The sequence below is a fragment of the Ambystoma mexicanum genome, chromosome 8 (assembly GCF_040938575.1).
Source record: "Ambystoma mexicanum isolate Mex_15411 chromosome 8, UKY_AmexF1_1, whole genome shotgun sequence".
Classification (NCBI taxonomy): domain Eukaryota; kingdom Metazoa; phylum Chordata; class Amphibia; order Caudata; family Ambystomatidae; genus Ambystoma; species Ambystoma mexicanum.
Window position 1 is genome coordinate 981,189,209 of NC_090929.1, and position 27,231 is coordinate 981,216,439.

At 49.7% G+C, this 27,231-nt stretch overlaps 1 protein-coding gene and 1 pseudogene across 3 annotated transcripts in view; one reads left to right on the forward strand and one right to left on the reverse strand.

The window, feature by feature from the left end:
• CDC42 (cell division cycle 42) overlaps positions 1–27,231 on the reverse strand; it is a 320,654-nt gene that overhangs the window by 79,282 nt on the left and 214,141 nt on the right. The window lies entirely within an intron of this gene.
• On the forward strand, positions 16,828–20,278 carry LOC138472618 (caspase activity and apoptosis inhibitor 1 pseudogene; annotated as a pseudogene).

Genomic DNA, 27,231 nt, shown 5'->3' on the forward strand with positions numbered 1-27,231 from the left:
CAACACCCAAAAACACCACCGGGCCAGCAATGCCCCTCCAACTACCTTGCATCTCTACCTACCTTACACTACTCAGAATCAACCCTCACACATGGCAAACTGTCCAAAACACACATTAAACAGCAACACCACTGCTCGCTTCTCTAGACTTACCACAGACGCATCACCCCCTCTGCCAAGACAACAGGCGCTTACCAGCTCCTCAACAGCGCCAACCTCAACTGATCGATCTTGGGCACTTCATTCTGGACGAGCACCACAAGGCTGTTCAGGTAGTACCCAACTAGAATCAGAGGCCTTCAAGCCAGCACCAAAGGATTTGCATCCGACATTCTCCCTTTCCACTCCTCCCTCTTTTCTTTCAGAGCCATACACAAAAAGGTAGTTGAAATAGAAGATGCGCAACAATCACTTGCATTACATAGTAAACAAATCTGAACTGCTGGCTAGATGGATTTTTGCAGTAGCTGTTCTACCCATTACGCTATATTACTGATCTTTGATTCGGTCAACTGCAGATTACACAGATCGCTGCAAAAAAATGTGAATCCCACAGCGCTGGTTTACCAAATAAGATCTATACATTTTAGCTGCAACTGTCCAACCCACCAAGAAATCTGAAACTCGACACTAGTTTACTCTCAACTCTTGGTGCTGAAAGCCATCTATCTAGGTCAGTGGCAAACGGCCACAAACTATGCTTTCTCTCCTAATCATCCAAGATCTGTGCATTCTGCAGCACAGGCAACTCTACAGCTCTGCATTTTCTGCTATATTGCTTATTCTTATCAGAAGGATTTGTAAAAAATAAGGAACAAAATCCCCATCAAATCTACTCATTCCAGGCCTGATGAAATACAATACCCTCAGACTCTCCATTTCTGACCATAAAAAAATGGGACATCTGAGAAATTACCCTCCAACCCCCATATAAAGCAGACATGGCAAAGACAAAGGGCAAATCGGTATGAACAAAACCTTGGAGTAGACCAGTGGTCTTCAAACTTTTTTGCCCGGGGCCCCCCTGAGGCAGGTCAGGACCCCCCAGAAATGCCAAATGGACAGTATGTATTGCACGCCGTCACCTGCTCCTATCACAGTCGCTGGGCTCCCTCATCCCACTCCTTCTCAGTCCCTGGTCTCTCCCCACCCCATCACACATCCTGGGCTCTCCCCCACTCTGCTCCCACCTCTATCCCATGGTTCCCGCCCATTGTGCTCCCACCATAGTCCCTGGGTTCCCCCCATCCCGTTCCCAACACAGTCTGAGGGCAAGTGGCGGCTGGTGATTATTTTAAGTGGAGGGGCATAACTATTTCCCCCAAAAATGCCATAGCGACCGAGCATAGTGAGGGAGCCCAAACCAATAAAGGAGATTTCGGGGGGTTTTCCCCCTGTGAATTTTGTTAAATAATGGGTTAAAATGTTGCATTGTAGAGCGTACTTTTAACAAAAAAATGGGTAAATAGCCAAACAGTTTGCAATTGGTGCTGGGGGGCCCAGGGGGCAGGCATGACATTTTTTACTGAACATCTATGATAGATGTCCAGTAAAAAGATACCATCCCTGTCCCCTGGGCCCCACTGGGCCTAACACAATCCACATGATTATGTGTGTATGCAAGGCGCTGCACATTCATACAGCAATCACTCTATCATTCACACGAGCATCCATCACCATACACTCACTCATAACATAAGCATACACGCATCCATACACATGTTTAAATAAAAACAATGAACATAAACATACCTTCTGCATTGGTCGCCTGGAGCAGGGCGTTTCAGTGTGGGTGCTGAAACGCCCTGCTCCAGGCGGCTGTCTGTATGTGCGAGGAGGCGCAGGAGCTCCCCCTCAGACATACAGACATGCAGTGCCCCAGCCAGCATTTCCAATGAGATATGCAATGCTGGCGAAGCAAAACATCCCAGCACTTGCATGGCTCAGTGAGCATGTGCGGCTGGGGAACTAAACTGAACTGTCAAAGGGAAACTGTTTCCCTTTGACAGTTCAGCCAGCCCAGGAGCACTCCATCAACTGGAAAAAGCAGCTGAGGTAGTGCTCACTGTTTTACTGGGCTGGCTCCTTAACTCCTCCATAATGGGTGAGGGCCCACTGGGTGGGCGTCCCCTCACCATTATGGATGAGCTGCCAGGCTCGGACTGGCCTATAGGGCAATGCCTGTACCAAAAATGTAAAATGCTAGTGTGGGCCAGTCAAAATGGGCCACCATTTTGGCCAATGTGGACCAGTTTGATGAGTTACTTAACTATGCAGTTAGTCATTTTGACCATTGTTCCTGAATATAGCACAATTTACTTACATTTTAACACAAAGCACCCCCTTGGGTACTATTGAAACAGTGGGCCTCATTACAACCCTGGTGGTAGCTGTGCCGCTAAAACCGGCAGGGCTGCCGCCGGAGTTGCATCCGGGTCCGCCACCCGCGAATGGGCAATTACCGGGTCATGCCGAGTTAGGCAGACCTGATAATTGCCCTCTCTCAGGTGCCGGTAGATCCCCATTCCCATCTGAGCCCGATAGGGCTCAATGGGAATGGGGAGCTCAGATACACCGGCGCTGTTAATAATGGTGCCGGTGCATCCGACGAGCTGTGCTCACGGGTGCCGCACAGCCTGCCAGGTCAGACCTGGCAGGCTGTCAGGCACTCGCAAGCACAACTCGTACTATGGCGGTACGGTAGCAATGGTGCCGCGATAGCTTACCAGCACCGTTATTACCGTACCGCCATAGTTGTAATGAGGCCCAGTCTGTGACTAAAGGAATGAATATCCATTTACAACTGCGGGCCACTTTTTCATTGTTGCCCGAGACAGTTTCATGCTTCAGCCCGATCATGTGAGCCACCCCTGCCTATTTCTTCCAATCTAAAAAAAAGTTTTTTTTTTTAAATATTTCATGCTCAGCTCTCAGGGCCCCCCAGGGATGCACCCGCGGACACCGGGGGGGGGGGGGGGGGGGGGGGGTCGCGACCCACGGTTTGAATACCACTGGAGTAGACTAATGTGGTGGTTTTCTAAATTGTGCCAATTCCTGCAGCTAACTTTCTACTCTTGTTTCACAACTCCTCCAGCCACAAATGACATCCTGCCACACTTCAGGCAGATGAATACAGGACCTTTATATGTATCCTGGAAAATTAACTTCATAGGATATGGAAAGCAAAGGTTACAATATTTCTAATCAAATAAGTTGATTTTTAAAACAGAAATAATCCATAGCAAAATCTGTCAATTCATTTATATAAACCAATGCATGCCGTGCCCTTCAAAACAAACTTCAGCCATCTTGAAAACAACAGGGGCTCGAAAGGGGTCTCGCATCCGCTGTCCAAAGAGTTGTGGAGGCGCAAAGATGACAGGTTATAGTCCAAATCAGGTCAAGATGTATCACTGCTAAAATGCAGACCAGTAAAAACATTTGCAGTGAGTGGGAGGGAAAATGCAAAGAAGATAAAGCTGTTGCCTGCACAGGGCACAAACTACACATGTCCCAACTGCTATCCTGATTGATTTACAGTACTTCTCTGGAATGGTCCGGTGCCTGGTGTTTTTGCTTTAGTGTCACTGTTAATGATTGATGCTGCCTGTGCAGTGTGCCCAATACAAATGACATCTTATCTGTGTAATACACATTCATGACTTATGTGTTAATGATTGAGGCTGCCTGTGCAGTGTGCCTAATACATATGGCAGTTTCTCTGTAATACACATTCATTACTTCTGTGATAAAGAAAGAAGCATAATCCAATTCAACAGATAAAATGTGGAAAATCGAACACACAAAGGTGAACCTAATAGAAGAATTGCAATGTGAGCACAAGCTTTAAGTATGAAGAACTAGACATGGCCGGGTGCCAGCCTCTCCCTGCGCCCAGAGGCGGCCGGGCGGTGTGGTGGTACTCTGATCACTCCAGCTGAGCTGAGGGCCATGTTGTAGGAACCGGGGTGGGAATTGACCTCATGGTGTCTGCTGTGAAGCCCACAGTGTCTTAGATCTGGTGGGCTACGGTGTTATGCGCTCTACAAATTCACTCCCGCAGCTTGCCTTCCTCCGAGAGGGACACATACACCTCCCAAGGGCTGTTTGCCTCGTCCAGATTAGCACTTGTCAGTTGCAAAAACAAAAACTAGATAGAGCCCGAGGCATTTTACCCCCTGTGCTGCTTTTCCGGGTGTGGATGGCGCGATTGTGTTGCCTAGCCATTTTGGCAAGCAATCAATTCCCACATGCGATAAAATCATGTGGGAGTTCATTCCTTTTGTGACGCAATTTGAACAGCACCCAAGCGGGAGGTTTTTGTCAAAACGTGATGCAAATTGTACTCTCCCTCCTCAGGCAGAATTGTCAAACATTAAGGCGGCCCACGCTGCTTTTGAGCCTCTAAGATACTGCTGGTCAGATACTTGTGTTTCGGTGTATCTGTGCATGCCGCAAAGTAGCAAAGTTGTAGCTTGAATCGAGGGATGGAGACACAATGTGACTGAGCTGTTCTAGTGGGTCAAGAGGTAGAATGACACGTAAAGGTGTTGGAGGTAAGTAGGGGCTTGGTTGGAAAGGCACTTGAGGGTGAGCAAGAGTGTTTTCAGGTCAATTCTTTGCTTAATATCAAGCCAGTTTATTGAGTGTCTGGTCTCAGAGATGTGTTGCTTCCTGGGTAGGTTGAGGGCTGATCTCATAGCGTTATTTTGCATTTTGTTAAGGTTTTGTTGTGATGTACCCAGGTAGAGGGCATTACAATAATCGAGCTTTGATAGGACTAATGGTCTGGCTATCGACATGCAGTTAGTTGTAGTCAAGCATGGGCGGCAGGCCGTAATGAGCTTGCAGGTATGAGCTGTGGAGGATGCCAAGGCGCTGGTTTGTCTCGATAGGGTAAGCGCAGAGTCGATGTAAATTCCTAGAGTTTATGACATTGACTACTTTAATTACATTGCTGTCGTTGTTGAAAGACATGTATAGCGCACCCAATTTGTTCAGTTTGGCAGTGGACCCCAGGAGAAGCCCTGCCCTGGGCTCGGCAACGCAGATGCGTGAAGGTGGCGCTGTGTGCCCGTCACTCCACCCACACACATTACATGATTATTATTTCCATTGGCTGAGAAACCAATGTTTCTCAGCCAATGGAAATCTTAATGTGTATGGACTACAATTTCTACCCTGAAACTGCAGCCACAATGCTCGCCGAGTATAAAATTAATACAAAACGTACAAAAGTAACCCTAATGCTTTGTCTGTGCTCTTGGGCTTCGAGGGCCACATAAAATGGCTTAGAGGGGCGCATTGCGGCCTTTGGGCTGCATGTTGGACAACCCTGCTCTAGGGCCTCCGTCTCGAGGATGTCATTGAAGGAAGATATAGCACGTGCAGCGCCTGTTGGCTTCAATTCTTTGTTTTTTCTTTCACTAGAACTACCCGCATAACCACGGATTTCACTATACTAAGCTTTGAAGGAGCGAAAGCTCTAGTAACAGGAAATTCTGTGGGGTAGGCTGGGAGGGTGATTAGGATTACGTGGGAGGAACATCCAGTCGAAAGAAGGTTACCAGGGCGAATTAACTTGTTCTTCAAATGGATTGCGTTCGCCCACCTTTTACTCATCTTTGATACACTCCCAAAGCAGTTTTTGTTTTAGTGGAGGGAGTAAGAATTTTATCAATGGTTTCCATGAACCAACTTGATGAACGCTTTTCCAAAGCTTCCAACCAGACTCTGGGGAGAATCAAGGCAATAATGCTTTGTGAACCTGTGTAAAGTAGACCACGTAGCTGCCTCACAAATGTTTTTGATAGGAACACCTCTTTGCAGAGCCGAAAAGATAGCCATGGCCCTGGTGGAATGGGCCCTCAAGCCTTCTGGAGGATCTTTGCCTGCCAGCCTGTAGCATTCTGAAATTGCTGAAATGATCCATCGGTATAATGTCTTCTTTATCACAGCCTGACCCAGTTTGTGACCTGTATAGCCTATAAAAAGCTCATCTAGACAGAGTTTTGACAGTCTAGAAATGTAGAAGCTTAGAGCTCTACATGGATCTAACCTGTGCAACCTCTCTTACTCCTTGCCAGGATAAGGTGGATGGTAGAAAGTGGTGCACAAGCAGTGTTGGCTGGTGTGCTGTACTGGTCCCTTAACCTGCTGGAGGCTGCGCTGGAAGGCCGTGTGACCGGAAGCATCAACCACTTAAAACTAACATACTCTGCGGAATCCGAAGGTCAACAAGTCTGAACTGGAGGGTGAAAGTTTTCACGAGATACTGTGTGAGACGCCGTGTGAACTAGGAGAAACCGGGCGAGGGAGAAGAAAGGAAGCAGAGCTTGAGCACAAGTACCATGACTTAAAGATGGGGCGGGCGGAGCTTTGAATACTGCGCTTGAGACCCCGCCCTACCGCCTCGAACTAATATGTAAGCCTAAATCCCCAGCTCGACTATCAAGAAGGGAATATACTACGGATTGGGCTGACATAGAAACAGCAGGGGAAAGAGGGGAAAGAGGGGAAAGATTCCTAGAAGCGGAGGAAGGGCCGCTGACATCACCTAAACAGGACGGTCATCCCAAAGTGGAAAGGCAGCAAAGTGAGCTAAGAGTAACCCAGGAGGCAGAAAGGTTACTATCCGCCAGAGGGGAAACAGAGTGTAATACCCTCAGTAATAGTGTGGTTGCCACATAATAGGAGAACAATGAGAGAAGGGGAAAACCCAAGAGGTGGAGAAGCCATGGCACAAAGGACAGAGGCCAAATTCTCCCAAGGCTGAGAAAATAAAGACCAGAGTCCACAGGACGAATGTGGGAATTCCTATGGGAACTATGGGCATGTGGAAAGGCGGACGATGCCAACAAAGCTATGCAGCCTGAGCAGGGAATGGTGGAGGTTTTAGACCAAGTAGTATTTAGGTCCACTGAGAAGGAGAGAAAGGAGGGGACAGGCGAGCAGGAGAAAAATGGGGAAAGGCACAAAATGAAGGAAAAAAAAAAAACACACAAATTGAAAATCTGACTCCAGACAACAGGCTGGAAGGGGAGGAAATGGACCCAGGCTGCATCTGGAAAACCTTTGAGGGCCAGTAACGAGATGGAGAAAATAAGACTGCAGCCCCGCAAACCCCAGCCCTAGAGAGTTCAAGAATTCAGTACTGGCGGTCAGACTTGCAAGAGATCTTTCGGAATTAACAGAAAAAATCTCACTACGAAAGAGGAAAAGCCTGGCAGCAATAAATGAGAAAATAGCAGTCTTAGACTATGAAATTATATCCTCAGACAACAGCATGGGAAACAGGGTGCCATCAATTAAAGGAAAGACTCCAGTAAGAAGTCAATCAAGGGGATAAACTGACACAGAGAGGCAGAATATATAAAGTAACTGCTCAGACTTGCAGAGGCCTGCAAACCCAGAAACACTACAAACAGAGCTATAGAGGAGAAAGTCCAGAAGTGGCGGGAAGAACCAAGTAACCTGATAAATGCGCACTATGCCAGGGAGAGAAGATTATGGTGCGGGACGGGAAAATAGCCCTATTAGTGACAGTAGCTCCACTCCATCCACATCCTCAAGGAATTGGCACAAGAAATCATAAGAGGAATGTAGGTGGAATTGCAGAGAAAGAAACGTAAGGACTGAAGATCTTACCCACACAACATAGTGATGGCAGCTTTAACTGCATCAATAGCCCCCTTCACGAAATATGAAGCCATTTAACACTTCTCTACAAGTTCAGGCCACACCAATTGCAATGACACTTACGAAAAGGAATGGAAAGCTTCTTAAAACAGGTGGAAGAGAGTTTAGATAAAGAAGCCAAAGCCTCAATTGGCAAAATCGTCAATGCATTATGGCTTGAAGAGAAGCAAGTGATAAAACTACATTAATGGAGGATAGAGAGGAAGACTGTAAATGGATGCAGAGCCAATGGAAAATGGAGTGTGTCAGAAAAAAGAAGGTGTGAGTAATAAATCGTGCAGGCCGACATCGGAACGTGACAGAATCCTGAGAATAAGACAGGGGCGGTTGTTCACTTGAGTGAAGATCATATTCAAAAAGGGCCAGAAGTCATAGCTAGCCATGTGGGCCGAGGAGAGAGGATGGCAATAAATGGTGTAAATGCAGAATCTGATCCAAGACCAGATCAAAGCTCGATGCGGAAAGCGGAGAAAGTGAAAAAGTCTAAGTGACCCTCAAAAAGGGGGACAAGAAACACCTTTTCAATATTTCAAAAATCCCAACCACCGAATGGGCAAGGGGGTTGAGGGGGGGGGGGTGTTACGGGGTGGAATTGGTCAGAGAACGCTAAACCAATCCCAAATAGAACAAAGGGGGAAAGAAATCCCAAAATATAAAAGTAGGAACTAAAAGGAAATCTAATGGAGACAGACCATTTAAGAAATAAGAACCACCCCCATCCCCCCTCCCTGCACCTCCGCTCCCAGGCTGGACATAATACAAAGCCCAAAACGACCAAGAAGAGAACAAGTTACTCTCTTACCTGGTAACGTTCTTTCGATGGGATGGTCCGACGACGTATTCCATATCTTTGACAATAATCACCACAGCTGTGCTGCTTCGGAAAATGTTTGTGTCTGCGTCCTGCATTGATGCGCCGTCCTCGAGGACCTCCTCCGACGGCACCCGATGTGATAAGTAGGACGCACGACGCCCGTAGCCTCAGTTGTAGTTTTTTCCCCAGAACGTGCAACACCAGTCTTCTGCCAATCAGACACACAAGGCCTTGCGGAAACGTAAGCTGCAATCGCATAAGAAATTCTGCAGCGGGGAAGGTAGGGAGGGAGCAATATGGAATAAGTCGTCAGACCATCCCATCGAAAGAATGTTACCAGGTAAGAGAGTAACTTGTTCTTCGAGGGGATTGGGTCCTCCGACGTATTCCATATCTTTCCCAAAGCTGTACCAAAGCAAGGAGGTGGGAAAATAATTTAGAACACAAATTTAGCATGCCCAATCAAATTGCGGAATAAAGGACTGCCTTGCCAAAGGCCAGATCCTGTCCTCGGATGGAATCGAGGGAGTAGGGATGTACAAAAGTATGTTACAGAAGCCCAGGTGGCTGCATCACAGATGTTACGAATAGGAACACCCCTGCGTAGGGCAGTAGATGCAGCCATACCCCTGGTAGAATGGGCCCGCAAGCCAGCCGGTGGATCCTTACCCGCCAAGCGGTAACAGTCGGAGGTAGTCAAAATAATCCAACAAGACAAAGTCCGTTTCGTCACAGCTTGTCCCAAACGCTTTCCAGCGTAACCAATGAAGAGTTGATCATCCACTCTGACCCGGGACATGCGTGAAATATAAAAGCTCAACGCTCTCCCAGGATCAAGCCTATGGAGCCTCTCCTCTTCCTTACCAAGATGCGGAGGAGGATAGAATGCCGGAAGAACAACCTTCTGGCCCAAATAAAATTCAGAAACCACCTTCGGAAGAAAGGAAGGACGAACTCGAAGGACAACCCTGTCCTTATGAAACACAGTGAAGGGTGGCTTAACTGAAAGTGCCTGTAACTCACTCTCTCTGCGAGCGGAAGTAACCGCAACCAAAAACACAGTTTTAAGAGTTAACAGTCTCAAAGGGCAAGAATGCAAAGGCTCAAACGGAGCACCCATAAGAAACATAACAAGGTTCAAATCCCAACCGGGCACCAGAAAAGGTGACGGAGGGAACACATTAGTGAGCCCTTTCAAAAACTGAGAAATTAAAGGAATCTTAAAATAGGAACATTCTTCAGACGAGCGCTTAAATAAGGACAGCGCCGCCAGGTAACCTTTAATGGTACCCACTTGCAAGCCACTGTGGGCCAAAGAAAGCAAAAAAGACAACCATGGGAATGTCACATTCCAAAGGATCCACATTCTTAACTCTGCACCAGTCGCAGAATTTACGCCTACGGCAACGGTACAGAGACTTTGTTGCCAGCCGTCTGGCCGAGAGCAACACCTCCAACACGTCTTCAGGGAGGTCCCAATCCTTGTACCTCAACCTTTCAGAAGCCAAGCGTAAAGGTTGAGAGATCTGACCTCTGGATGGAGAACCTGACCCCCCTCCCGTGAGAGCAGATCGTCTCGGTAGGGAAGACGACGTGGAGGGCAGATGGACAAGTCGAGAAGGTCCGGGTACCACATCCTCCGGGCCCACGCCGGAGCAATGAGAATCATCCGGGAACCGAACCTCCGTAACCTCCGCAGTACTAGCAGGATGACTGGGACTGGAGGAAATGCATACAGCAGTGGGAATGACCACTCCACCACGAACGCATCTCCTATGGCTCCTTTTGGAGGAAATTCCCACGAGCAGAACCTTTCACACTTCCGGTTGACACTGGAGGCGAAGAGATCCACTTGAGGGGTCCCCCAAAGGGCGAAGATCTCCAGGAGAATCTCCTGAGCAAGCTCCCACTCGTGAGAGATCGTGCTCTGCCTGCTCAGAGCGTCCGCCGTCTCGTTGTCGTCTCCGGCCAGATGAACAGCCGAGATCAAAACTTTCTGATGGATGGCCCAGAACTAGAGCTGCATCGCCTCCCTGCACAGAGGAAGGGACCCTGCCCCCCACCCTTTTTGTTGAGGTAGTGCATGGCCACCGTGTTGTGCGTTAGGATCAGGACACTCTTTCCTCGCACAGTCGGCAGAAAAGCCTTCAGGGCTAGCCTGACGGCCCTCAGCTCCAACAGATTGATATGGAGTCTGGACTCCGACGGAGACCAACGACCGCTGACTCAACTCGTTGGCATGAGCTCCCCATCCCGTGAGGGATGCATCCGTCACGATCGTCACCTCTGGCCAGGGAAGCCAAAACGGAGCCCCCTTCATCAGATTGCCTTCGACGGCCCACCACAGAAGGTCCTGGGCGACCGAGGGCGGCACCTGAACAGGGTCCGACATCCTGCTGGAAGATTGCGACCACTGCATCTTGAGTGCCCACTGCAAAGATCTCATCCGCAGTCAAGCCTCTGGCACCAGAAGAATGCAGGATGCCATGAGGCCAAGCAACCTCAAGAACTCGAACGCCGGGAGCGTCTGGGCAAGTTGAAACTTGTGCACCATCTGCTGAATGTGAAGAGACCTCACCTGGGGAGGAAAACGCAGCCCCAGGGATGTGTCGAGCACTGCTCCGATGTACTGGAGCCACTGTGTTGGCGTCAAATGGGACTTCTTTAAATTGAGGGAGAAGCCCAGCTTGTGAAGGGAGTGGCAGGTGACTGACAGATGATCCAGGACATGCTCGGGAGAGCACCCCCTGATCAACCAATCGTCCAGGTAGGGGTAGAGGTGAATCCCCCCCTTTCCTGAGATGCGCTGCCACCACCACCATGAGCTTGGTGAAAACCCTCGGGGCGGAGGTCAATCCGAAAGGCAGGACCCGAAACTGAAAGTGCGAGTCACCAACCGCGAGCCTCAGGTACTTTTTGTGCTTGGGATGGATCGGCACATGGAAGTAAGCGTCCTGGAGGTCGAGAGACACCAACCAGTCCTGAAGTTGAAGGGCCTGGAGGACTTGAGAGGGAGTAACCATCTTGAACTTGTCCTTCCTGAGGAGTTTGTTCAAACCGCGCAAGTCCATGATGGGTCTCAATCCCCAGTCTTTCTTCAAAATCAAAAAATAAGGGGAATACCATCCCTTGTTCCTCTCCACTACAGGCACCAGGTCTATGGCGCCTTTCTCCAGCAGGGCTTGAATTTCCTGCGCAAGGAGCGGATCCGGACTCTTCAAAGAGAGGTTCCCAGGTGGATTGTCATGAGGCCTCTGCCGAAAGGGAAGACCGTAGCCGTGGGTTATGATCTCCAGAACCCACACATCTGAAGTAATGGCACGGCCCTCTACAAGATGCTGTGCCAGCCTTCCCACAACCGGCGAACCATGGGATATGGCCTCATGACTGAGTGGTAGCGGCTGCGGTGTTCCCTGAGAGCAAAGAGGCAACTGCCCAAGCGGCCTTGGCACCTCGAGTACCCTGTTTTCCACCTCTGGTACTGCTACGGTGGCCTCCTTGACTAACAGCTCCTCTCGCTTTACTGAAGGACGAGTAATAACAAAAGGAACCTCCCCTCCATTGTTGTCCCCTAAGACGAAAAGGCGGAGGTTGTCGAACTGCAGCGCCCAACGACTTTGCTGCAGCTTTGGAGATCTGCAACCTCTCAAGGCTCTCGTCAGCCTTGCTGCCAAAAAGATGTTCACCGTCAAAGGGCATGTTGAGGAGCTGGGACTGCACATCAGGAGCGAACCCCGACTTCCGCAACCACGCAAACCTGCGTATTACGGTGCTCGCCGCCATGGACCGGCTGACACAATCTGCCATGTCCAAACCCGACTGAACGGCCTCACCCATGGCATCCTTGCCATCCTGGACCATAGCAAGGAAACCGTCCCCTTCGGGAATATGTTCAGCCGCTAATGCAACACAGTTCCACAGAGTGTGTGAAACGAGACAAGGCACATACGGAGTTGGCCGCCTGAAGCGCTATACCCCCTGAAGAAAACACTTTCTTCACCCAGCTATCAAAACGTTTGTCGTCCCTATCCGGAGGGATGTTAGGATACGACGCCTGCTTTGCCGGGGCCGTAGCCGTCTGCACCACGACAAGTAGCAGGGGTCGCTACTGGCTGGACGGTATTTTCGCGACAAAAACTTGCCCACTGCCGGGAGGCTCTCCGGAGCAGTCCAAGCCGCCGCCACCCTTCGCTGCAGAGCCATATGAAACGGCAGTACCGGGTCAGTGGGGGGACCAAGATCAAGGATGTCCGTGAGATCATCCTGAACGAATCGGCGCCGATGTCGAAAGAATTGGCGTCGACGTCAGCCGCAGCGAAAGCCAGCATCGACGGCGTCGACATAGGCCTCGAAGCCAGAGTTCCGAGCGTGTCGTTCGACGACCTAGGCGCCGACAGCGTAGACGACCCCCTCGGAGGCGGAGCCTCGGGAGAGACCGTCGACGACCTCGGCGCCACAGGTGTCGACGTCTTCCTCGAAGACTGCACAGGATCACGCGGTCTCAAGCGTGTCGAGGACCAGGACATGGTACGGGCGTGGCGAGAACAGTTACCCTTGTCCGAGCGGGACCTCTCCTGCGAACCATGCCCGAGCACGAAGGCATGCGAGCGGTGTCTCTCGACCGATCACGACCGACCCCACTCGGAGGCGCGGACAGACCGGTGCCCTGCGATTCGAGAATCGCTAACATCTTCTTCCCGAAGGAAGCCCATTCCTCCGGTGTAGCTTGCATGGTGGGATAAGCGACCCGCCGACGGGTGGAGTCCTCGGAAGAGGACGGGAATGCGACCGATGCCAGTGCTTCCGGGAATGCCTCGAAGAGGCAGAGGAGTGGCAAGACCGGCTCCTGGAAGGAGACCCACTGGACCTCCGACGATGACGCAGAGAGTCGCCTCTCGAATCATCCGTCGAAAGCCCCGCAGACCTCGACTTCCAAGGCTTAGACACCCTACCTACCGACAACTTCTTGCGCTCCCGCAAGGCCTTGGCCATGAGCAACTGTCAGTCGACACAGTCGTCCGCGTCGTGGGCCTCCCCGAGGCACCAGAGCCAGGCGTCGTGCAAGTCCGTTACCAACATCTTGGACCCACAGTCCCCGCATTTCTTGAAGCCCGGACGCGGGGTTGAAGACGAGGTAGACATTGTCACGAACAGGCTTTTTCACAAAACCGAACAGGTTCAAAGAACCGAGAAGATTACAACAGAAACTCCAAAGAGCCGAGGCGTACCGAGATTCACGAAGCCAACACGTTCGCGGAAAAAACGGAACTGAGGCTACAGGCGTCGTGCATCCTACTTATCACATCGGGTGACGTCGGCCATCAAAGGAGGTCCTTGGTAACGCAGAAACATTTTCCGAAGCAGCAGAGCTGTGGCGATTATTGTCAAAGATATGGAATACGTCGGAGGACCCAATCCTCTCGAAAAGGCCATGCTAACGGATAAACTTCTTGGCCAGCAGATGGAAGGCACAAACAACTCAAGATGAATCGGAGTGAATGAAGTGGAAGAGAATGACAGCCTCGGAAACATGCCTCAGTGACTTAATAGAAATAATGAAAAGCAGTAATGATGAGGAATGGAATAATCTAAGCTGCTCAAAGTGGGCCGAAATAGAGAAGCAGGTGAAGGGAATGACAGTGGCCCCACGCCGGGAGCAGTCCATGGGCCTTAAGGAGAAAGAAAAGCCCAGCTCAGCATCAGTGAAGTATACATGTTTTAAAACGCTTGAGGAGGCGGCCACCAGGGGGCGCAGGCAAGATGGCCCCCTGAGCCAAGAGCTCCCCACATAGCCCCGGGAAACTTGAGATAAAGAGTAGAAGGGGTTCCTTATCGCACATGAAGGCAAACAAATAACCACGGAACCGATAGCCCACTGCAAGGAGCAAACCCGAAGTCTGGAGGTGCTCCCTATGCTGAGAAAAACCATGAGGACTTTGAGGCGCCCCTCCCCCGGGACCGCACTCCATGCGGCCGCAGAAGGGAACGGAAGACAGAGCGTGGCTGAACTGTGCTGGCAGTGCTGCTCAACGCCCTCATCCGGGACACCAGGGTGTAGAATCCCACCCAGGGTTCAAGGGGGCTCCTTGTGACAGGCGGGGCCACCGGGAGACGGTCCCCCACTACCCTCTCCTCGGAGCGCGGCTGCTCGACCCAAGCCCTGGAGTGGAGCGCTGCCGAGGAGCTGTGCCGGCAGGAGGCGAGACAACATAGGTGGAGCCCCAGCTGCTCTGCCTGGCCCGTGGGGCTAAAGCCCGCCCCCCCCCCCTGGTGCCTACGTCTTGGCCCGGACCGTCGCGGGAACGTGCTCGATCAGTGACCAAGGGTAGCAGGATGACCGGGAAGGACCCGGAGAGGCGAGTAGTGGGGTGCTCCGGACCCAGGCCGAAGCAGGAACGCGCCGACCCTGCAGGCCAGGAGGAGGGCTGCCTCCCAGTGAAGTTCTGCAGCAGGTGAGGGGGCGGCCCTTACTAAACCCAGGTGGCCAGACTGAACACAGTGGGCAACTGTGGCTCAGGAGAAAGACACTCGCCCACTATAACAGTGCAAGGCCGGCACAGGGGGCTGTGAGGAGGTACAGGATATTGGCTTCCTCCCAGAGAAGTCCACTGCAAGGTAAGGAGGCAGCACTTAGAAGACCCGGGGACCAAAACAACGTAAAACCAACACTGGGGCCTCTGTGGTGATACAGAACACTTGCAACAGAACCATCAGGGTCCCCTAGGCCCGGGCCGTCGCGGGAGCGCACCCCCACCTCAGCTGGCCGGGAAAACATAACTTGACCCGCACCGCGGGGGAGCCTCGAGGGTGGGGCCCCTCTGGTGGGTCGCCGCCTCGCACAAAACCATAGTGAATTGAGCCCCCAAAGGGAGTCTAACCCAGATCGAGGACAACCGCACCCCGAGGAACACTGTGGCAGGCACAGGGTCTTACCCACTGACATCACCAGAACCACACCAAGAAGACCGTCGCACTGGCATACACTGCCCACAGGCCTGCTGCCTTTGCCCGGCTCGGAAGCAATCCCCATGAGCTGGAAGGAGACCCTTTCCAAATACCAATTTTGCGTAGGTGAGGGCAAGATGGCCTCCGGAGGCCCTTCTGCGCCGGCCCCTGACCTAGGAGCCATTCAAAACAACATCCAGATGATTCTAGAAGAGATCAGGGGAATAAGAACGGACATGGGGGCCAAGCTGGCAGACCTTACAATGAAAGTAACCTCCCTAGAAGACCGAATGGAAGGGGTCGAAAACAACCAGCTCTCCACAGCACTCCTGCAAACTCAAATGGAGGCACGGTTCTTGGAGGTACAACGTCGCGAGGAAGAATTGCGATTCAAGGCCGACGACATGGAAAACAGGGAGAGGAGAAATAACTTGCACATCTTCGGCCTGGCGGAATCCGATGGGGAGAGCCCGCTTGGTCTAGATGGAACAGTGCATGGCATCATATGAATTGTGCTGGGAGTGGACGCCAGGGAAGACTTATTGGACAGAGTTCTCTGGGCTGGGGGGGTATTTGGGGTGAGGGGGGGGGGGGGGTCTTGCTCGGTGCTTGCGCAACTACACTACTATAGAGACAAGGCCAGGATCCTGGAGAAGGCCAGGACCCTGGGGAACATACAATATGGGGATTCTAAAGTGGCAATTTTATCTGCCCTTACCCTCCTGATGTGGAAAAAATGTGGCAACCTCACCAGATGGCTCCATGAGAAGGGGGTCAGATACCGCTGGAGTCATCCCTTTTACCTGGCATTGGAGTGGAAGGGGGAGAAGAACCATCTCGTGTCCGAGGAGGACAAACAGAGGGTCACAGAGGACCTGCTGAGCGACCGGCCCGGCTCCTCCGGTGGACAAGAAGGCGACACTTGAGACCCACTTCGCGGCTCAAAGGGCCCAGACACGTTCAGAGGCTAAGCAAAGGTGAAAGGGTCCCGCAAGTTCCAAAAGACTAGACACCACTCTCCAGCTTCCGAGGGCCCCACAAAGTGACACGGAAACTATCTGCTAAGAAATGAAGCACCGTTGCTTTTGGTCTGACTGCCCCGCGTAAGGGCATTCGAGACGTTTAGAGCTGAGGCCCCCGGTACCGATGGGCAAACGCCAGGTTGGCGTCAGGTTAGCTCCTAAGGTTGAGGAGCCGGTTGTTGGTTCTGGTAGGTTATCAAAGTGTTGATGGGCTTGTGGCCCGGTTGAAACTGCTATAATGAGGGCAGGGAGACTAGAGGGGACCCTAGTGATACCGATCTGGGCAGCACTGACAATGCTTGAATGAGCAAGGTCCCGACACAAGGATTGGGAATGGGAACCCCGAAGACCAAATCGCCTGGGGCGGGGGGAGAATACCTGGTGGTTCGTTGACCGACCACGACGTGCGTTGGGGGATGAAGACAAACGCCTTGAAAAGGGGGAAGGGAGGGAACAAGGGCTGGGGAGAGGGTGGGAAAGGGGAGAAGTTTGTTGGGGTTAAGGGTAATGGGTACAGCCAGATCGGGCCATGGTCTCTAGCTTTACAATGGGCTCGGGGCTTGAAAAACACAGGGGCGCACAAAAAGAATGAGATCAAAGAGGACAATGGTTGAAGGAAGGATAGGCACACTGAACGCTAAAGGCTTAAACACTCAGACAAGAGATCCCTGACCAACATGTTTCGCAAACAACGACTACTGGTGCTCTTCCTACAGGAAACCCACTACAAACAGGGAAGGGAATCGCCCATTAAGAGGAAGGAAATTGGAAGTAATTTCTGGGCCTCACATAGAAGTTCTAAGAAGCATCTATCCACTCCTTCGCTAAGGATGCCTCACGTTGTCAGACGTACAACTAGGATTCGGAGCAGGACGGCAGCTCACAGACATCGTACAACAATGGCGGGCAAGAAGGCCTCGAAAGAAAGAAAGCGAAAAGGCCACAGCTCGGCTGATGGGTCTGGCACAGGAGAGAACCACAGCAACAGTGAGAGAAAGTGCCGGAGGAGCGGGGCCAAGCAGGGCCATAGCAGCCCAAAGTCTCAGGAAGTAAAATATCCTCCTCCATCAGCTGTTGAGAAGGAAGATGAGGTTGATGAGCCAAGTGACGAAGAAGGTGGACTGGACCAGAGTGTGCCCTTGAAGCCTATCAGCTACTACATATCTGACAAGCAGGAAATGCTACAGCAATGCTTCCGTGTTGTAGGGGAGAAGAAACTGCCGAAAATGCTGCCTGATGTCTTAAAGACTTGCTCTGTGGAAGAAATCAAGAAGCTTTGTTTGGAGTAATTGGAATTGGTGTCAGAGAAGAAACGTCTGAAGATTCTGGAAGGCGAGGCTGGGATTGACTCTGCAACAGATGAAGAAGCGGACGGGGACAAGACTCGGCGAGACTCTAGTCAACAAGACAACAATATAGACTCTACCTCTTCGCTGAAGGAAAGCATGGATGCGGAGGGACTGGAGATAAAACAAGGCAAGGGGGAAGACGGTGATGCCCTCAGCATAAATGCGGGTGCCTATGATAGTGACATTGAAGACATGGAGAAGAATGAAGAAGACCTGTTGGATGCGCCTGCCATTGCTGTTAAGGCTGCAAAAGGCCCGACTGATGAACTCCAGATGGACATTGAAAAAAGTGTGAACGAGATATTAGGATTAGCAGAGGAACCTAAAACAGTAGAAGTACCTTCCATTTCGACGCCAGTGGTGGCAATTCCTCCATCAGAAGATATTCAGCCATCAGCGCAGCAACTGGAACTCTTGGAGCTGGAAATGAGGGCTCGGGCCATAAAGGCCCTTATGAAAGCCAGCGATGTAAAAAAACAGAACTCTTAGAAAGCCAGTTCATTTACCTTAAAATGCATGTTTGACTGTTTTAAAAGCCCCAAGAGATGTTCATTTCAATAGTAATGCATTTAAGACATTGTCATGTAAAGAGACTTAACAGTTTTAATACACAAGATTTATCCTTGAAAAAAATATAAAAATATAAATAAGAAGGAGGGAGTTGGCATACTCATGAGTAAAACACTCCACCTCATGGAAATTGAGACCAAGAGGGGCTTTGGGGGGCGTTTCCTCAGGGTTTAGGACACCTTCGAGGGAGAACTTATCACACTGGCCACCCTATATGTACCCAACTCGGGCCAGATACGGTTCCTGACCCAGATTTTCAGGGTAATGGACGAATGGGCAGAGGGAGCCATGATGCTTGGCGGTGACTTCAACCTCATAATGGACCCCCAACTTGACTGGTGTCAGCGAAGTGTGTGGGGACGAAGGGAACCACCAAGGATAATCTGGCATTGCAAGCCCTCCTAAGGGATCACTACTGGGTGGATATATGGTGTAAAGCGTGGCCAGGTCCAGGGGGTTACACTTTCTTCTCACCCCCACACCACACATACATGAGAATTGACCTGTTATTAATCTCCAAAGAAGGGGGAGGGGTGGCCAAGCTCCCAAGGGTGGTAGTGACAGACTGGTCGCTGCCCGTCACCCCAAGATCCTCCCGGTGGCGCTGTAACAATACGCTCTTAAGGGATCCAGTCTTCAGGGAATTCTTAAGGAAAGAAATGATAGCCTATTTCTAAACAAACGACAATGGGGAGACGGACATGGTGATGGTGTGGGAAGCAGCAAAGGCCACTTTTCGGGGTCTCCTGATAGCAGAGGGTTGTAGGCTTAAGCGGTAGAGGGGTCTTATCAAAAATAAAATCCGAGCAGAGTTGGGGGCCCTTAGAGCGTGATTGGGGAGGGACGGGAAGCCCTCCTGGTGGAAATGCAAGAAAAAAGGCAGGCACTACAGACGATCCTCATAGGAGAAGTGATCAAGAAACAGATACACGAGAGAAAGATATTATGAACAGGGGGACAGGGTAGGGACTACCTTGGCGCACAGGATAAGGGGATGAAAAACAGAAAGGAGGGTGGGCCTCCTGAGAGACAAAGGGTGGAGGGTCTATCAGAAGAGGGAGGAAATAGCAGAATGTTTTGCCGAGTTCTACAGGGAACTCTACACGAAACAGGAGGGCGAGTCGTTGGAAGAGATCAGGACTTATTTGGCTGACCATCCTCTACCCCGACTGACCAAGCCTGAGCGTGACGCCATTAAGGGGGAAATATCAGAGGAAGAAGTGGAGCATGCAATTAAGAGATTAAAAGCCGGCAAGGCCCCAGGGGGAGATGGATACACAGCAGACTTCTACAAACAATGTCAACCCATTTTAGTGAAACCAGTGGCCAAATTGTTTAACCAAATTAGAAACCAAGACTCCATCCCACCAACGTTCCTACAGGCCCTAATCACGGTAATACCCAAACCAGATAAAGACCGGGCTGACTGCGGCTCGTGTAGGCCTATCTCCCACCTGAACCTAGATGCAAAGATCTTCGCCAGAATCCTGGCAACCCGACTAGAGAAATGTCTCCCTCGCCTGATTCACCCAGACCAGGTGGGATTTGTCCTCAACAGACAAGGCTCCGATAATATGCAAGACCCTCTACGTCCTTATCTCAAGGGTAGTCCGAGAAGAGGGTGCCCTCTTGATGGCCCTCGACGCCGAGAAGGCCTTCGATAGGGTTAGCTGGGCTTTCATGGGGGAGGTTCTCTCTTCCTTGGGGATGGGTCCGAGGTGGCTGGGCTGCATGTCGGCTTTATACTCCACCCCCTCAGCCACGGTGGTGGCAAACGGGACTGAATCAAAGACATTTCCTTTGGGGAGGGGCATAGGGCAGGGATGTCCCCTTTCCCCCCGCCCCCAATATATGCATTGGTTATGGAGCCCTGGACGATTTCCGTCCGTACAGACGAGGCAATCAAGGGGGTTCAGATAGGGGATTCGCATTGTAAGATCAGCCTGTTCGCCGACGATGCACTACTCTACATCACAAGACCATCCCAGACGGTCCTCCATGTCCTGCAGGGCCTGGCACGTTACGGAGAACTCTCCTGGTTTAAGGTAAACTTTGGGAAATTGGTAGCATACATAAGGGGAGGGATGCCGGATGCAGAGGTAGACTATGTGGCAGGTCTCCCCTTCCGACTTCAGAATGACGGGTTCCGATACCTGGGTGTCCAAGTAACACGGAACCCAATTGACCTCTTCCCCCCTAACTTTCTCCCACTCTTGTCAGAAATTGAGAGACGTGGAAAGATGGGCGAGATCAGGACTCTCCTGGATGGCATGCACGCCTCAACCTGGTGAAAATGGTAATTCTCCCCAAGTTTCTATTCCTATTGCAAATGTTCCCCGTGGAGGTACCCAAAACATTCTTAAAGAAATAAAACGGGCCCTCCTGAAATTCATGTGGGCGGGTAGAAAACATAGGATCTCATACAAGGTACTAACCAGGCCCAAGGAAGATGGGGGAGTAGGGTACCCCGATTTGGAGACATACTACAAGGCCTCCCAGCTTAGAATGTTGATAGACCATTTCACCCCAGGGACAGAAAAGCAGTGGGTGGCAATGGACAATAAGGTCCTCGCCCCGGTCACGTTAGACGAATGACTGGGTTCCCCGACCACGCATCCCCGAAAGAGTCCTAAACCACCCAGTGCTGCGGGTCCGATGGTCGGTGGGGAAGGCTATTATAGATGGCTCACAACATGGCCCTCCCCACTGAGTTGCATTTGGGCCCCTCTGTTTATAGACAAGATAGCCAAGGCGACAGCATATCAACAATGGTATGAAGCAGGTCTTAGCAGGACTGGTCATCTGTGGGTGGGCGGCTCCTTTCTACCCCTGAAAGATCTGGAGGCGGCGCTGGGGTTGGGTACCCTCTCCCCGTTCCGCTAGCTCCAACTCAAGGGAGTCCTCACCGAACCCTTGTGGGGGGACACTCTCAGAAGGGACCTCACAGATTGATAAACTGCTAATTTCTACTCGGGGCACTAGGGGGGGTGATATCTCGCCTGTAAAGACTTCTATTCTCGGCTCCCAGGGACCCTCCTCCGGCACGGACACAATGGGAAAGAGATTTGGGGGAGGTAATAGAAGATGAGGTGGTCTAAAATGTGCAGGCGGGCCAATCGCTCCACAGCTTCACTTCCATTCCTACACCAGGCTCTGAAGGTACTGTACAGGTGGCACTATCCCCCGCAGAGGATTGCTATGATGAGGGTGGGATATAACCTGCACTCTTGGAAATGTAGAACGGCAATAGGCGACTATATACATATGTGGTGGAGGTGCCCGGTCGTCCAGGAATACTGGGGAGAGGTCCTGTCCTGGATAAAAGGGGTTGGAGTGGAGAGAGCCCAGTGCCCCTAGCTCCTCCTCTTCAGAATTGAAGTGGAGGATGAACAGGAGGAAACCCAGGGCCACATGCTGCAGACTATGCTGGTGGCGGCTAGGTGTTGTCTGGCCCAGAAATGGAAAAACCTGCATATGCCAATAGAAAGAGAAAGGGTCACTAAAGTTCGTGACATTTATGATAGTGAGTTTCTAACACACCTCAGACGAGTCCAAATCAAACATTGAGGAATGGTGGCTCCCTTTCTTTGAAAAATACGGACGATTGGCCTAGAGTGACAGCCACCAGGAAGGGCACTGGGCAAAAGGGAATGCTAAGAGTTGTGCCCAAAACTCCAGTGTGCAAGGAATGGATGGAAAATACCCCAAAACATTCTCCACGGGCCTATCAGGCGAACTAAATACATGTGCTCGATCAATGGCAAAGGGAGGGGTGGGGAGAGGGCCGGGGAGGGTTATTGTTTTAATTGTGTTAAGGAGGTCCATGTTAAAATGTACGACACATGATGTTAAAACTTAAAATGTCAATAAAATATGATTTCTTTTTGAAAACACGAGGAAAAAAGATGGGCCGTAGCAACGGCCAAGAGGAAAGATTCTAGTCAAATGGAGAAGTATGTATGGAAGACAGAATTTACCCTGACCGAGAAGCAACCACCAAAGAGAAAAAAGGGACAAGCAAGAGTACAAGACTAGCCTGAAAAATAAAGCTAATGTCCACCTAGAGAGAATAATAAAAGGAGCCAAGGCTCCCATCTTAAATCGCAGGAATGTAATGAAGCTGCTCCAACATACACCAACAATGAGATATGTCTCAGCAGATGACAATCGAGTAGTTTGTAAACGAGAAGAGAATGGACTGAGTGATATTGCATCTGCAATTCCATTTAAAGAAACACTAATGGAGTCCAGCGACAAGTGCCTACTGTTGGGGGTACAAGTTAAGTGAGCACAAGATAACTGATGTCCTAGGTTCCCAAAACCGACATCTTGCAGACTAAGAAACTTAAGGAGTAGGGACCCAGGGTTAGATTGAACAGGAGGAAGGAGTAAGAGAGAAAAGAGTAACAGGATCGGATGGTTAGCTGGAGAAAGAAAAGGGTGATGGCTGAAAACGGAAGCAAGGATGACCAGCCAGAAAAGAATACAGAAAATCAGGCAGTGTAGAGGAAAAGACCAAAAAGAAAATGTACATTTAAAAAAAAAAAAAAAATTAGATGAGTCGTATCCCCAGCAAATATTTATAAAACGTACCATCGACAATTCCAACAGGCAAAAGGTAAATATGAAATCAATGGAAAGTGTATACACCAAAAGGTGGAGAAAGGGAAAACGTGGGATTGGCTAGCTGGGGTACTTGTGAAACCTAAAAACCAAAAGAGTTATATTGAGATGGAGAGGAATTCATCATGGAATACAAGAGGTTTTAAAACAGTGTTCTCATGAAAGGCGAGAACACTTGCAAAATATGACACACTGCCTACAAGAAACTTGTATAAGAACAAAAACCAGCATGTTAAGGCTATGAAACCGTCAAGGAGCATATTGACACCCTGGCTCCTGGTCTGGCTGATTTCTGCAACCACTTTCGCCACTGGAGTCTTCCCCTCGCCCCTGAAGCACTCACCCTCTTTAAGAAACCCTCTGCCGAACCTTCCTCCCCGGCTAACTATCATCCAATCTCCATCACTCCCTTCCTAGGCAAACTCATGGAAAAGCTGGCCATCTCCCAGCTTAATCTTCACTCTGAATCTGTTGGTGGTCTCCATGATCATCACTCTGGCTTCAGAGCTGCCAGAAGCACGGAAACTTTTCTCTAATCTTGATTCCAACACCCTGTGTCCTCATTTTACTTGATCTCTCATCTGCCTTTGACACGGTCAACCATGGCATCCTGCTCAACCGTCTGTGATAACCTGGGTATCACCTATCAGACCCTGGCATGGCTGACCTTTCCTCTCCAATCGACCCTCCCAGGTGCAACTCGGGTCCTTCCTCTCCTCCATTTCTACCTGTGGTGTTCACCAGGGGTCTAACCTCTCTCCCTGGTTGTTCAACCAATATCTGGCACTTCTTGCCCACCACATTGCCGCTCTCTGCACCAACTTTCAGTGCTATGCGGACACAACTCATTTTCAGGCTCCCTTCTGCCACCTCTACTTCTCATCTCTCTCTGTCCGCCATCCAGGAGTGGTGTGCCACACATGATCTCTGCCTGAATGCCATTAAGACAGATTCTCCTCATCGGCACACCTGCTCCCTCCTTTCCTGTCATTCTCTGGCCGGCCTCTTGGCCCTCCTCCTGCTCCCTCTTGTGAGGCTAAAAACCTCTGGGTCATCTTCCACTTCACCCTTTCCTTCTTTTCTCATATCTGACGTCTCTAAGAAGTCGCACTACCAGCTGCAACTCAGGAGGTATTCTTCCTTTCCTCTCCTTCCGCCAGAAGCTCACTGTCTCCAAAGCTCTGGTTCTCTCAAGGCTGGACTACTGCAACAGCAGCTTTCTAAATCTGCCTGCCTCTACTCTCTGCCCTCTGCAACTCTTCCAAAACAGGACTGCGAGACTGGTCTATGGCCTCAAGCCCAGGGATTGTATCTCTCAAGGACTGAAATCTCTGCACTGGCTCCCAGTGGCGGCGAGGATGAAGTTCAAAACTCTCTGCATTGTCCACAAGGCCTTCTGGGGCTTGGGGCCTCAATACCTTCAACTCTCTTCCTAAATATCTTCCCTAGAGCTCTTCGCTCATCTGCCTCCAACTCCCTCAGGGTCAGTCGTTTTTGCAAGCAGAGAGTTGGTGGTAGATCTTTCTTCTGCTGGGGCCTCCCTCTTTTTACAGTAAAAATTAGGAGTGTGAATGAGGCCTGGGAAACCAAAAGAATGTTGATAAATACATACTGGAGCGTAAAGATGTGCAAGAATAAAAACTTAATAAAATCAATAATGAACCAGAGGGATGGACCCATGATCGAAGGCAAGAACCAACACATCATATGTGGCAATGTAAACATCGGACTGTCGGATGAAGAGGGGAAACCGCAAACAGATGCTTCTGGAGACAAGAGCACAAATGTGGGTGAAAGAGCTGTGAGATTGGTCAAATAAAAAGGAGACGGACATGGAGCTTGTACTTGGGGAAGAGGCGTTTATCGATCTTGCCTTGACTGTTGCTTCGTATCTGAAAACACTCTGATCCTTGTTGTAAAATTCGAAGTAAGGAAACAAAATACAAGTGACCCTGCTCTTTTAGCTATCACGCTAAAAATGCCCACACTAAGGAAAGCGAAAACCAATGGGGCCACTGGATGTAACCTGGAGCAAAAACAGGTTCAGAATAAAACAATCAGAGATCCCAAGAATTGTCTAAAGCTATGAACGCTATGCAAAGGAAAATCCATTGAAGGCAGAGTATGGTTAGTTATTGAAAGAGTTAGAAGAGAGAAAGGAGATCGGAGGAAAAATATCTATGACTCGTAAACCTGCATATGATTATGACTTGGTGACAAAAAGAAAAAAGATTTAGGGCCGAGGTTAGAAAGTTAAAAAAAAGGAGAATGGGACCAACATGAATGAAAAGTAGACAAACATAGGAATTGGATTTGTGCGACTACGGCTAACTAGCACATGTGGATGCTGAAAAAAATGCTGAAAGCATTGTGCTCAATAACACAAGGAACTTGAGGGGTATAATCAACAATGGAGGTTATGTTAACCCTGCACATATGATAGGAGAGGTCTCTGAGGAGCGATGGGTAGAACACTACACAACGTTCAGTAAGAAAGGCAAGTCAAGTACTTCCTGAAAAAAGGGGAGAGAAGACTTGGGCCCTTGAATTCGATGTTACGGAGGTACGGCGGATGATTGGTAAACTGAGCTCATCAAAGTCGGCGGGGCCGCACGGCCTCTCAAATCACATACTGAAAGAGAATGCCTGGGGAGATTTGGTGACATGGCTGTTTAAACAAATTATGAAGACTAAAACAATACAATCTTGTCAAGAGGCGATAGTAGTACCGATCTTCAAAAAGGGTGACCGAGGTGACCCAAGAAACTATCGCCCAATTGAACTTTTAGACTCAGTAGGGAAAAATGTTGCATCTATCCTGCTGAGAGACTTAAAAGGCATGGGTTTCAAAGGTGGGCCAATTAGATCCCTGACAGACAGGCTTTATAAGGGGGAGTTTGGGCTGACTTGAACCTATTCATACTGAAACTAGTAAACAAAGAGCATTAAAAACAAAGATTAAAATATAACTGTCCATCACTGACCTTGAGCAAGCGTTCGATGGGGTAGATTGATAACGCTTATGGGCTAAACTTGGAGGATGGAAATGCCCCCCAGATTTGCTAGAGGCTATACACGCCCTGTATACAGACGCCTCAATACAGGTGAGACTTTCAGAAGATGGAAGCCTATGCTAGTGAGGAAAATCAAAACCTATGCCAGCATAAAAGAAGGGTCTACCCTAGCTCCCCTCTTGTTTAGCCTATACATGTCAGATTTGAAGGAGTCGCAAACAAACATCCAAGCTTTCCCACCCAAGATGAAATCGGGAGAGATACTGTGGATACTATATTGCTGACAATTTGGTCTTTATTGACCAAATGATTACCTAAAAAACGGTATGAAGATAAACCTGGGTAAATGAAAAATTCTTATAATGACGTCGGCACTATGCAAACAACTTGGAGGAATGAAAACCAGAAGGTGGAAATAGTAAACTCCATGATCTATATAGGACTAATGATCAACAAAAATGTGAATGAAAAAAGTCAATACGAGAGGCTGAGAGAAACTGGGAAAATTAATAAAGCAGGGAAAAGCCCTCCAGAGACAATATGGAAGCTTCTCAATCATCCCAATCTTGACATAAGAAAAGGTAGTGCCAATATCGACATACGGGGTCGAAGCTCTTATAAATATGTCCTGGAAAGTGTGGGGAGTTCAGGAAGATTCTGAGATTGCCAAATGCATTGCCAGGAAATGCTCAGACATATGAACTGCGACTGCGATTCTTTAACATCAATTGTGTTGTGGAAAACAATCTCCTTGTACAGGACATATGCTCTCGAGAACAGCCCTATCTATCCCATTTGACATCATGAATATGACAATGGAGGGATATGATAAAAGCTTGCCCCTTTGGAAGATGATTAAAAAACATACCTGGAGACTTGTGACATCCCCTAGATGGGCTCATATCCAACAAAATATTGATTGGATGGAAACACAAGAAACTAGGAGCAAAGATAAATTGCGACCTAGACCAAAGATTAAATCAACTCCCGCGCTACCTCCAATGATTTCCATCAGCTCGTTATAAAGATCTGTTTATGAGATATCGGCTGAATGTGCTGGCGACGAGAGAGACGTACTACTCACCAGGAAACAAATAGAGACAGGACTCCTACTGCAGATACTGTAAGGAGCCCAGTGAGGCAGAGACCCTTTATCATGACCAGTCAATTTCTCATAGAAGCAATAACGAGATCTC